The sequence below is a fragment of the Melopsittacus undulatus genome, chromosome 1, assembly GCF_012275295.1.
Source record: "Melopsittacus undulatus isolate bMelUnd1 chromosome 1, bMelUnd1.mat.Z, whole genome shotgun sequence".
Lineage (NCBI taxonomy): Eukaryota > Metazoa > Chordata > Aves > Psittaciformes > Psittaculidae > Melopsittacus > Melopsittacus undulatus.
In genome coordinates this window covers 33,679,631-33,691,301 of record NC_047527.1, presented here as the reverse complement: position 1 = coordinate 33,691,301, position 11,671 = coordinate 33,679,631, and positions in this window count along the sequence as shown.

Genomic DNA, 11,671 nt, shown 5'->3' with positions numbered 1-11,671 from the left:
GAGTGACACTTGATGAAAACTATAAATTACAACCTACATAACAGCAAAGCCTTTACTAGAAGCATCTGCATCTGCATTTCATCCACCACATGCTGCTCTGGTGTCTTGCACCTCTCTGGCATTTAGTCGAATACCACGGAGATAGGCAAGGAGATAGACATGGAAAAGAGAACAGAATTGTAATTAAGATGCAGTAAATCAAATCAAAACTAGTGTGAAAATATGAACTTGAGGGAGGATAATATTCTCGGAAATAACAACTGATGTTTAGCCACGGTATCAGAATGCCAAAAGCAGTGGGGGATGTCCTGAATCTTAGTTTTGGCATTAACATATAGGACTTGAATATCCTTTTGACTCCTGGCAATGCCAGTTATGCCTGTGGACCAGCTTTTGAGCCTGTTTGCTTTAGAGAAAGGGTCTTAATTCCCCCAAAATGAAAACGTCACTGGTGAGTAGTGTGAACAGGGTGGCACAGTGTATTGAAACCAGCCTTTTTAGTTTGTTAATACATACTATTAGTAAAAGTTGTGGGACCTACAGCAAATATTAGGCAAAACTACGGAAGACAGTTAAGATTTCTCTTATGGGTCCTTCCAGAGTTCTTAAAATAACCATGTAATCAAGTATTAAGTCCATATCAGTTAAGCTATCTTGTGACACACACTGCTACAGATAAGTGATAGATCCTCAGCTGATGTAAACAGATGTGGTTCTATCAGTGTGCTCCTCACACAGCTGTGGGCTTATCTCCATAATAATCCACACACTAGAAAATGTTTTTCACCCCATTGGCCAAATGACTCCCTAGTGTGTTGTACATCCTTCTGGGAGATGAAAAATAAAGAGCTCAAAGTGTATGTAGTCTGAATTGAAGAAAATGCTGCTGTCAATGTGTATGAAAGTGTACTGCCAGATCAAAATAAAAATAATCAATTTATGTCTGCTACTCTGCGTCTTTAATGAAAAAAAATGTATTATTTTACACATTACATTTTCTAATGTTCCAGGGTAAATGGCCTGGAAAAATCCAAACATTGTTATTTTTAGCCCTGTTTTCTTTCTTACTCTCTATTTCTTCCCCTCTCCTTGCTCCTGTCTCCACAAAAATTCAGGCCAGTTTCAACCACATTTGACAGAGGAGGAGAACTCCCAACATCGTTATGTTCCAATAACTGCTATGAAAATTTGTGGTTGGATGGAAATAAAAAAACACGTTTGTTTTTCCAGGTAACATTGCCCCTGTTTGGCAAAGCCAGCTTTGCTTCTGCCTGGCAGTGGCCTGATACAGGACATATGCTCCTGGCCATGTATGGGCGTGCTCACCAGTAAACCCATAGCTTCAGACTGTGCTCTCCCTCTTGCCAAAAGGGATTATCAAGTAGAGACATGAGAGATGAATAGGACTAATACAGCAGTAACATATAAACGATATAAGACACAGCCATACAAGGGATCAGGCTCTGTTACTCACAGAACAGCTTGTTTTTAAAATATACCTAAGATAGTTATTACATTTTTTTCCTAGACATTGAATACATTTTTTCCTAGACATTGAGTCTTATGTTTATGAACTATAATCCTTGGATAATTTATCACTTTCAATAAATAGTAGCATTCGATCTTGATGCTACGGCTCTTTCAATGAAGTCATTCAACTGAAACAGGATCTATGGTATTTCCACACCAGTGTATACAATATTAACTTCTTTCAAAGGACAACATGTTAAACTTCTGTTCATATTCTCCACTGCTGAATGCATGTGTTAGCTTTACAATTCTTCCTATTATTTTGCACGTGTATTCTAAGCATTTTCAAATTTGCAGGCGATTGAAGTACGCACCATTTTTAATTCAAATGAAAAGTGCTTAGAAAGTGAGTCATTCAAAAAAGTAAAAAGGGAACAAAAAGAACCCTGATAGACATGTGAGGTTAAGCTCTAAACTTCCTTTAACCTATAGGCTTTGCTTTCAGTGTAAGAGATCTATAGCTGGCTTGGAAGACCTGGTGGTGAAGCACTGCCCCCCTCGGGGTTGGACTCCTTAGGTCCCCTAAACAGGCCAGAGAGAAAAATAAGTGGCTTTCTGAGGCAAGTCAAGAAAAGAAGCTTGTGCTGGAAGCCCTGAATTGCTGCCTGGAGCAACCTCTCTTGTTCTACTGACTGTCTGGGAGCCCGGGAGACCTAAACCCCAGCTAAGGCACTACATTCAAATGCCTTCAGATGAATAGTGTTAACAGCCTAAGTGGAGGAGGAGCTTGTTCAGATGCTGCTTTTAGCATGATATCAACAGCCACATTAATATAAGCAGAGGTGTCTTTTGCTCTCAGGATGTGCCTAAAGAAATATAATTTCTTTGTGGAAGAGTGTGATTAAGACCTCAGGTATATGAACAGCCATGCAGTCTGCCATTCCTTCTCCACTCAGCCAGTGCCAGAGGGGCAGGGATGGGGATGACCGTGTGCAGAGCAGAAAGGTTCCCTCACGGGCTCTGTCTTTTCCACCTCTCTTTCACTCTCTGACTCAGGGGCTGCCCCTTCATATGCTTCCAACTGCATCATCTTTCCTGCACTGCTTTCACCAAGATGATTGCCACCTTTTCCAAAGGAATTTCTCTGCTTCTCCATCACTGCTCTTCTGTGGTCACTTGTTCTTTTGGACAACTCAATTGCTTCCACCTCTGATTTCCTAATGCTCCTGGAACAGCTTGGTACTTCCTTTCCTCTGCTCCTTTCACTGCCTCTTGTCTTCTTCTCAGTGTCTTCTTAAGGTTTCCTTATGTCATTGCTCACTTTCTCCTTTTCTAATTCATCCTTTGGCAACCTAAAGAATTGAAGTGGCCTTTTTTACCATCTGTAGGAGGGTGGCTACCAATTCTAAGTTTGTGTTCCTGACAACATCCTTACTTTTTGTTTCTGGCATTCTCAGATTTCACCCCTCAAGTTTATCCAGTGTGCAATTGCCAACATTCTCTGGCTAGCTTGCATTGCAATTTCTCTCTATTAAAATGAATAAAAACCCCAAAACAACCCCACCCCAAAAACAAAAGAAAAAGTGAGAAAGAAAAGCAAACTTTAAGTCTCCTTCCTCAAGAATACAAAGGGGATGTTTCTAGTCTTCATTTTGTAGCAGGTAATAAAGACAAACCTTCCTTTATTCTGAAGTCAGACTACACTGTATATATTTATATGTAGCTGCTATGGTGACATTTACAACAAATCATTATAATTCATGTGGAATAATCTGTCAAATATGTAGGGATTTAAACATTTTACCACTAAAAATTGCCTGTGCTTTTCTTAGTTTTATGTTGAAAATTCCACATAGTTCTTAAAACAACACTTTCTCCTCCAATATATATTTTCCAAAGTTGTACTATTGTAAATTGCTATAAATGATCGTCATTTGTGTGGGGGAGAAAGATGGCAATAGGAATGCTCATTCCTCCTGAGCAGCCTTTGTTTGAACTAGCAAAAGACAACTGATATCCTTCTGCTGTGTGCATCGCATAGAAGGATAGGGAAGAGACGGAGGAATCTCTTTGTCCAGTGGTGATTTGGCTTTAAGTGAAGAGTCTTGCAAGGCTGAAACGAGGAATGTGACTCCTCTCCAGAGAATAACTGAAAATAGTTCCATCCAATTTCACAGGTAGTGATGAGCCATGGGTAGGACAGTAGATCAGGGATAGGAAAGAGGAGAGACACATAGAGGGAAGAAGCAGATAGATGAATCCAACAGTTGTCATTTTGATACTGATGATGGGAACAGTCTACTGGCTCCAAAACAAAACAGCTGCATTTACTTCTATGGTATTGCTGAACACTGAACTAGATAATGGAAGCTGGCCCTCTAACATGAAAGAGTATGAGTTTCTATACGAAAGATCACACTAATTTATAGGTGTCATGACCTTTTGCTACAGTGTCAATTCCTGGATGTGTACAGCCAAATAAGAGAGTGAAGAGATGTCTTGTGCCATGTCCTCTTGTGGTGCAAGGAAGATCAGCAAAGAGGCAAAAGATGACAAATCTATCCACAAATAAAGATGAAGAGGACAAAATTAGAGCATACACACTTCATTGGTATAAAGGTACAGACAGAAGTATATTACTTTTTATATTGTACTTAATCCTTTGGACAAGTACCAGAAACAACAAGTCTTTTGTCTGAATAGAAAGCTTATTTACAGCTGCCAAAAATCCAAGATTTTCTTTCAAAAAAATCTCAGCAACCCAAAAGCAATAAATGTTCTGTTTCCTCAGATCCACTCATGAAGAGCTGACAATGCTAAAGTCATCCCTCTGTTCTGTAAGGATTTCTGCAATGTTTGTCTTTGCATTTGGGAGGTCAGTAGAAATAAATGCATATTGCAGCACACACTTCACACATCTGTTTCAAAGGTGAATGTAAGACATATTTAATATCTTCTGGTAAACCGTGGAAATATGATGCTAAATTCTGGCCATGTATGCAAAATCTGTACTTAATCTAACAATGCAAAAATTAAATTTTGTAGCTGTTTCATACAGCCAAAAGGCTACCATTCCTGCATTCCTTCCATAAAGCAGGACCAAGGATGACTGGAACAGAGGGTGGACAGAGGACTGTGGTTTTGCAATATGTATACATTGCCACTACATTTAGCCAGGGTCACTGAACACAATGACTTCATCCATCCTGGCATGCCTGAAGCGTGACCTCAGCTCACTTTGGCTTCAGCTTGTCTTGAAGGTTCTTAGCAGGTGCTGGCAGCTCCATGGATGTGACACAACATATATAGCTCTGTCTTCATCCAAGAGCTGGTATCAGTTTCATGCTGACCCTGCAAATTACATTTGCACTATGCAGAGTTTGTCCTGTTGTTGTTGTAGCTTGGGTGATCTAAGTTTACAACAGACTCGAGGCTTGTAAGGAGAGCTGGTATCCTTTACTAGTCTAACTGGAGCAACAAAGCAAAAAGGCAACCCATGAGCTTCCAGAAGCAAATGACTGTCTTACCTTTCTCTAATGGTAAATCAGAAATGTTGAGGGCCTGTGTCACTATCTAGAGATGTGCCATCACCTGCTACTTTATTGCTATACATGTAATTTTTTTCCCCACTACTCTTTCCATACAGTTTTAAGAGATATTTCACTGTGATGGACATTCACAGGGTACTGATTTGAGACAGAGTCTTTTCTTTTGTGCAGTCACACTCACAAATGTCTGCTGTAATGAAAAGAGACAGATTTGCTGGGAAGTAGCGGTGTGCAGCAAACAATCCTGTGTGGAAGCTTCAGGGCTTCCTCTGTATGTCTACCAAGACGCTTTGGTTCAGCTGAAGCCCTGCATCTCAGCAAATCACCCGTTCAGCCTGCAACACTTCTGTTTGTGCCAGGAAACCTTACTCTGCTCTGAAATCCACCACTGTGTTTTCACTCACATAAACTTCCTTCCATATGGCAAAATTAGTGCTGGTCACAGAAGCTATGCATACAGTAGCAGGTAGTATAGGCTGCTATGGGCAGATTAGTGGAGCAAATCCATTGGTGCCGAGGACCAGGCATGTCCCAGAGGGGGTTTGCTTTGGATTAGTTTGTGCCTGGGTCTGGGAACTGTTAGCTACCTGTTAGCGGTTGCAGTGCATTAGATGGAGTCCTGGAGCACATCTGGCTTAGTTTCATCTCCAAAAATGCTTATCAAATATGGTCTTAGACCACTCTGTACTGTGAACAGTGATTTGCATAGCAAATGGGAGCAACCAGGAGATTTGTTCAGAAATGCACTTCTGGTCTTATCTAAAACACCACTGTAGATTTCTCTGGAGTGCACCATGTTATAGCATGGCTTCTCGGTTACATCCTTCATGTTGCAACAGTACCTCTTTGGTTTGGCACTGTATTTCCTTTTCTCAAGGAGGGACATGTTCCTCTGGGAGACCTGGGATGCGCATAGACACTTTTGCTTCTCATATTAAAATAAAAGTAATAAAACCAAATGTTATTTGTAGAACTCATAACAAAGGTATTCTAACATCACCAGGCAAATTTTATGCCTGAAGCTGGGCTACAATGCCATGGGTCATTTATGAGTGTGCATGCAGAAACTTGCCTAAACCAGAAGGTGCTTTTTAGGTAGAAGTTGTAGTCAGACATAATATTTAGTATCTATAGAAAAGGAAATACCTTATTTTTACTGTCTGGTGATGTAACAATAAGATTTCAATAACAAACAAACGGGTGTGATGCATTTACTAACATATTCTCCCCCTCAATGAACAAACAAACCAATTCTAAAGATGTATCTCCCACCCTCTCACCTCCAAAAAAATGAAGGAGCCTTTTAGAAACCTACTATTATATTCACGTTAATGGAGAGAAAAAGTCATAGGAAGCATAAGGCCTACCATACTTACCCTAATGAGAGATGTTTTAATTTTTGTAGTGGAAGCAATGTGTTTTAAAAGGCACATTGAGATGTTTAATCACCTCACCTTTGCTAGAATATCTTTATCACCACCCTGAATTTGAATATATTTTTAAGTATTGCAAGTGTAATTGTTCAGGAAGTGTGAAGAAAAAACTAAGGGCCAAGAAATACATTAAGAAAACATTTTTTGTCTCTACTGCTACAGTTAAGAGTATAGCTGTAGCCCTTGCTTTGCTGAGGGCTTTCCTCTGAAAGTAGTCCCACTAACTCACAAAAGGAAATGACATTAGAAAGCTTTTGTCTTTTTCTGGGGGGAATCATATTTGATTCTGCTTGCTGATTCTACCTTAGTGGTTTTATAGACACTGCAAGCCTGACGAAGAAATTTTGCAAATATTGTGCTGATTTCACACCAATTCCAATCAAGTTCTGAAAAGCTTCCTCGCATTTCTCAGTTTCAGCTGTGCCCTGACTATGCTGAATTTCAGGACTTGGCTTTAAGTGCAGTGTGAACTATAGGAAGGTTTGGAGCAGACAGAAAGAAGTTCAATGTGTGCCTGAACACATTGTAAAATAAGTAATGTAAACTATGACTATGGAAGAAGAAAACAGAAAGTAGATTTCCAATGTCTTCATAAACCATAAAATATGTCCTACAAGTAAAATAAAATCCTTTGTCTATGCCAAGCATTACTCCATGGTAATTTTTCATTACACTGTATACATTTGCATGAGCCACTAAGTCCCATTTGCAGCCGTCCACTGGTCTAGACAGGCAAATCTTTGGAGATCTATTCTTTTTGATGGATTTATCAGATTTCCAGCCCCATTTTCCTCCTCCTTCTAGTTTCTGTTCCTTCCCCAGTGTTGTACTAGCTGCAGTGGGTAGCTGAGGTAGGACCACGCAACTAATCCAGTGGCATCAGAGCGAGGAGCTTGCTTACTTGCCTTCCCTTTCTTTTACTCTTGTTTGAAGTGACCCCCCACCTCGTACTTATTATGCTATAGAAACTGTTTGCCTCTGCAGTAGATTCAAAATCTGTATGGTACACACAGTATCTTTACTGCTGAGGAGCACAGAAAAATAACTCTGCAAAATCCCCTGCTCCAGCTCCTTTAATACAGTGCACATTCTTGCTGCACATGCCTTTGTACAGCATGTACGCTGTGTGTCCAGCAAGCTTAATACTGCACTCTGTGAAAAGCCTTTTTGCTTTAAGATTGCTAAAAAGGGCTTTAATAAAGCTGTTTTCTAACACGGTAGTTTTTGTTTATTTTCAGAGTTCAAGAACACAGTGCTTTGGTAGTTCTGCAGTCCCGGATGTGTAAGGTATTTAAAAATCAATTCCAGAAACCAAAGCAGTTCTATCCAAGGCACATCAAGGGCTAGATTCCAGCCACACATTCAGGATAAATAAAGTAAAGCCATCAGTCACATTTTATAGTAAGCAAAGTAAAATTGAAGAAGTAAAGACAAGCTAATAAAATAATTAATATTAGTGGAAAATAACAGGCATACAGTAACAAATACATTTCTGTAGACATACCACTTAACTCTAAAAAAATATATACATACATATATGATGGCTACAAATGAGCTTGTGATTTTCTTCCAAAAGTATTTGAGCAGGAAGTAAAACATTTTCCCAGTGGATGAAATAACATTCATTTTTGCCAATCTAAGCAAGGCAGATTTAAATTTTATGTGTGTCCAACTGCTTGTTCCCCCTCAGCTAATAACCTGCCTGCTGGAAACATTTCAAATGAAAAGGAGTTCACAGTTCCTAAGCCCAGCTCTGAATATATCTGCCATGCATGTAAACAAGTAAACCATTATGTTTCTTGTTGAGATAAAGAATACCAAGATAAGTGGGGACTTTTACAAAACAAAGGGCTTCCTATTGCGCGTGTGGATAATCTTCCAGAAAACCCTGTGTTTTGGCAAATCACACCAGATTAATCTATTAGGCATCTCCTTTCATCATCAAATTTCCGCTGCCTATCACAGTGGCTGCCTTATCAAGCACCCTTTTCTCAATAGCAGGCCCATTCCTAGGATTTCAGGTGCTGGCCTTCCACGCTCAGAAAACAGGTGTCCCCACTGTTTTCAGGCAGGAAAGGTCCTTGCACAGAAGCCTGGGAAAGGGCAGGGGTATCAGCCGCTGTTCTACCTGAAGGAACAGGTAACAGGAAACTGTTGATTCAATGGGCTGAACTTAATTGGCAAGCATTAGTCAGCACTCAGTGTTTTCTGTGAATCAAAAATCCTCATAAGAATTCTTCCAGACAAAAGTTTTGGATGGGGGAAGATAGATGCCCTCCCAGGAGCAGCCAGTTCTTGTAACTCTATTTCAAGTGCCACATTCTCTTGGTGTATTCCAGAAAATATGAGCTAGGAGTTGAGAGCAGAGTGTCAAGATCTACGTGGTTATGTATAATGTCTGAGATGTTAGGCAAATTGACTATATTCAAGAGGAAATGGATTTCAAATCTCAACTAAAGGCTAATATTCTAAACCAATTAGTATGATGGATCAGGTTTTCAAGCTCTCAGTGCCTCCCCTTGCCAGGCTTTTTTTTTACTTCTTCAAGTTAATGAAACCGGGCATATGGTTTCTGACCAGACTATTCATCTGTGAATCAGGCCCATCCACTTGGTCACCCAGAAATGCCACAGTATGGAGCAGAGGCAGAGCCAGGGGTATGAAGAATGTCATTTTAAAGTTAACAGAGAAAAGTGTTTTACAGGAGCCAGTAAGTCCTCACTCCTCTTATTTAACTTTCAGTGCTTATCTCTTCTGTTCAAGACAACATCAAGCAGCTCTTGTCCTGGTGGGTGTTTCAGTGCCCTCCTGCCTTCTTGTGCAAAAAGAGCTTCATTCTCTGCTCCAAACTCCATTCCTGAGAAACTGGCTTGCACAAGACTTTACTGTGATAAAATCAAGGCAAGTAGGAAGGCCGGCATAGTGACAGCAGGAAGAGCCCGTCTGCTCTCAGCTCCTTGCTTTGACAGCAGAGCTGCTCAGAGGCATCGGGATGAGCTCCCAGCTCTGCTCAGTGGGTAGGAAGTGTTTGATAAGCGCATGCCTGCCCTTCCGGGACTCCACAGCACAGGCTTTGTTTCATCTACGGATGATTAAATGGTCTATGGGGCAATTACAAACTGAAGGAAGGAATAGCCAGCTCTCTCCAGGTTTCCTCAATCTGCACTATTGAATTTCTCAAAGGAAGGCAGCAGTAGCAACAGCAGGCTCAATGACTTTTCCTGAAAAATGTTCTCCAGTTTAGGATTGAGCTTTCATTTAACTACTTGCTGTTTCATTTTATTAAGTGCAAATTGTGGCTTAATAGATTTACAGTTGCCATAAACTTCGGCATCATGAAAGCTGTCAGAGTGGCCAGTTGCACAGCATTATTACTTGTATGATGCTAGGAAGGGTGAACTGGACAAGCCAGACACCAAGAAAGACTGCAGAGCATTTTATTGGGTCTGCACATGGTCTTCTGAGAGGCAGATGGAGCCAGAACACAAGCAGTCACTCAGTAGTTTCCTTTTGTTCCCCTCTTTCTTAGGAATTAGAGTGGAAGTGAAAGATTTCAGAAGTTTATCTGCAAATGAAAAATAGGACAGTTTGCCTTTTCAAGCACAAACTTTGCAAATTAGCTCTGCTAGACAGTGGTTACCCAAGCCCAAAGACACAGGTTTTTTTCTGTGTGCCCATTACACTGTAGCTCTGTTCTGCGCTCATTACACTGTGTTTAGTTCCAGATACATACCAGCAAAAAATGTAGGCATACTGGAGAGAGTTCAGAGGGAAACCTCAAGGCTGATTAAATGGCAGAAAGGACAGACTCCCCTGAGAAGATTAAAAAAATGAAATAGGAATGGTTTGGTTAAGCAATGATGGGGGTGTGGGCATTAGAGCCACCTATGGGCATTTTCCCTAGGACAAAGGCCACAAGCTGTGCAATTTTTACCTGTATAATTTCAGGTAACCTCCCTCCTGGTCAGGCAACTGATTTACCATGGGTGAAAGGGAAAACTGCTTACCTTCCTCAAACTAACTGAACGAGAAGGACTAAAAAGAGGAAAAGAAGATATATTTTAATTTTGTGTGGGGGGTATTTTTCCTTTCTTAAAAAACTCTCCTCTGGGAGGCTATTAATTTCAGAAGTAGGCAGCTTTTCCCACCAACCATAGTTTTTTTGGCAAATAGCTTGAACCCCTCTGTGTGTTGCTAAAGAGCTGGTTCTTTTATACCAGACAGCATACGTATGGATCTGGGTAGCCCCCCATCAGATATGTACAAAAAGATCTCGGAGGTCTTTGGAGAAGTCTGATGCTAGAATAAAGCAAGACTGCTACAGCTGTACTTTGTTGCATCTCCTGAGCAAAAAACTCTCCCAAGTAAAAGTATCAATGAGAGGAAAAAAGGAGGTTGTGTCCTATGCAGGATAAACATTTTCCCTCTGTGTACACACAGGGGTGTTTCACATCTTTGGTTTACATCAGCAAAAGTCTCCATCTCCAAAGATGCACCCCTGACATAAGTGGTAGTCAGGAAAGAGGTAAGTTAAGGGAGGCATCTCCTTTTGCAGTTCTGAAAAGTGTGTGCTTTCAGGGCCAAGTATTCTGAGAAGCACTGAGATGTATCTATGAACTTTGCTGAGTGACAACAACTGTACCAGAGGACAATATATCAGAGGACCTAATAATTGTGTAAATAATTTCTTGGTGTGATGATCCTGTGTGAAACAAGACAATTTATTTAAAAACAAATTTAATGGAAAAATAATTGTACAGTAACTAAAGTGGGAGAGTTAAATCACCCGCCTGATGTGTATTCATAGAGTTCTATAATGACTTGTAAACAGGCATGGTTTTTCAACAGGGATTGAGGAGATTTTTGCTCTTTCATTCCACCAGTACAACTAACAAGCTTACAGCTTACAAGGCCATGGTACCCTTACCGACTATTCCCACTTTTTTCCTGTCAACAACCCTGCCCCATCCCATAATGTGGCACGTAGATCACATCAGAGGGACTGGAACAGAATTATAATGTGCTGGGGTATGTTCAGAGGTCCACAAATCATTACCAATAAAACCCGAACCACCTCCTAAAAACAAATAAAGGAAGTTTATTTTCTAGACCTTCTTGTGGTCTAGCTGTTAAATTGTACTTTAAGGGAACCGAGTAATCTTTCTAAGGCAATTTGTAGTGTCAGTATGTGAAATGCAACCTATTTCTTCTAAACAAAGC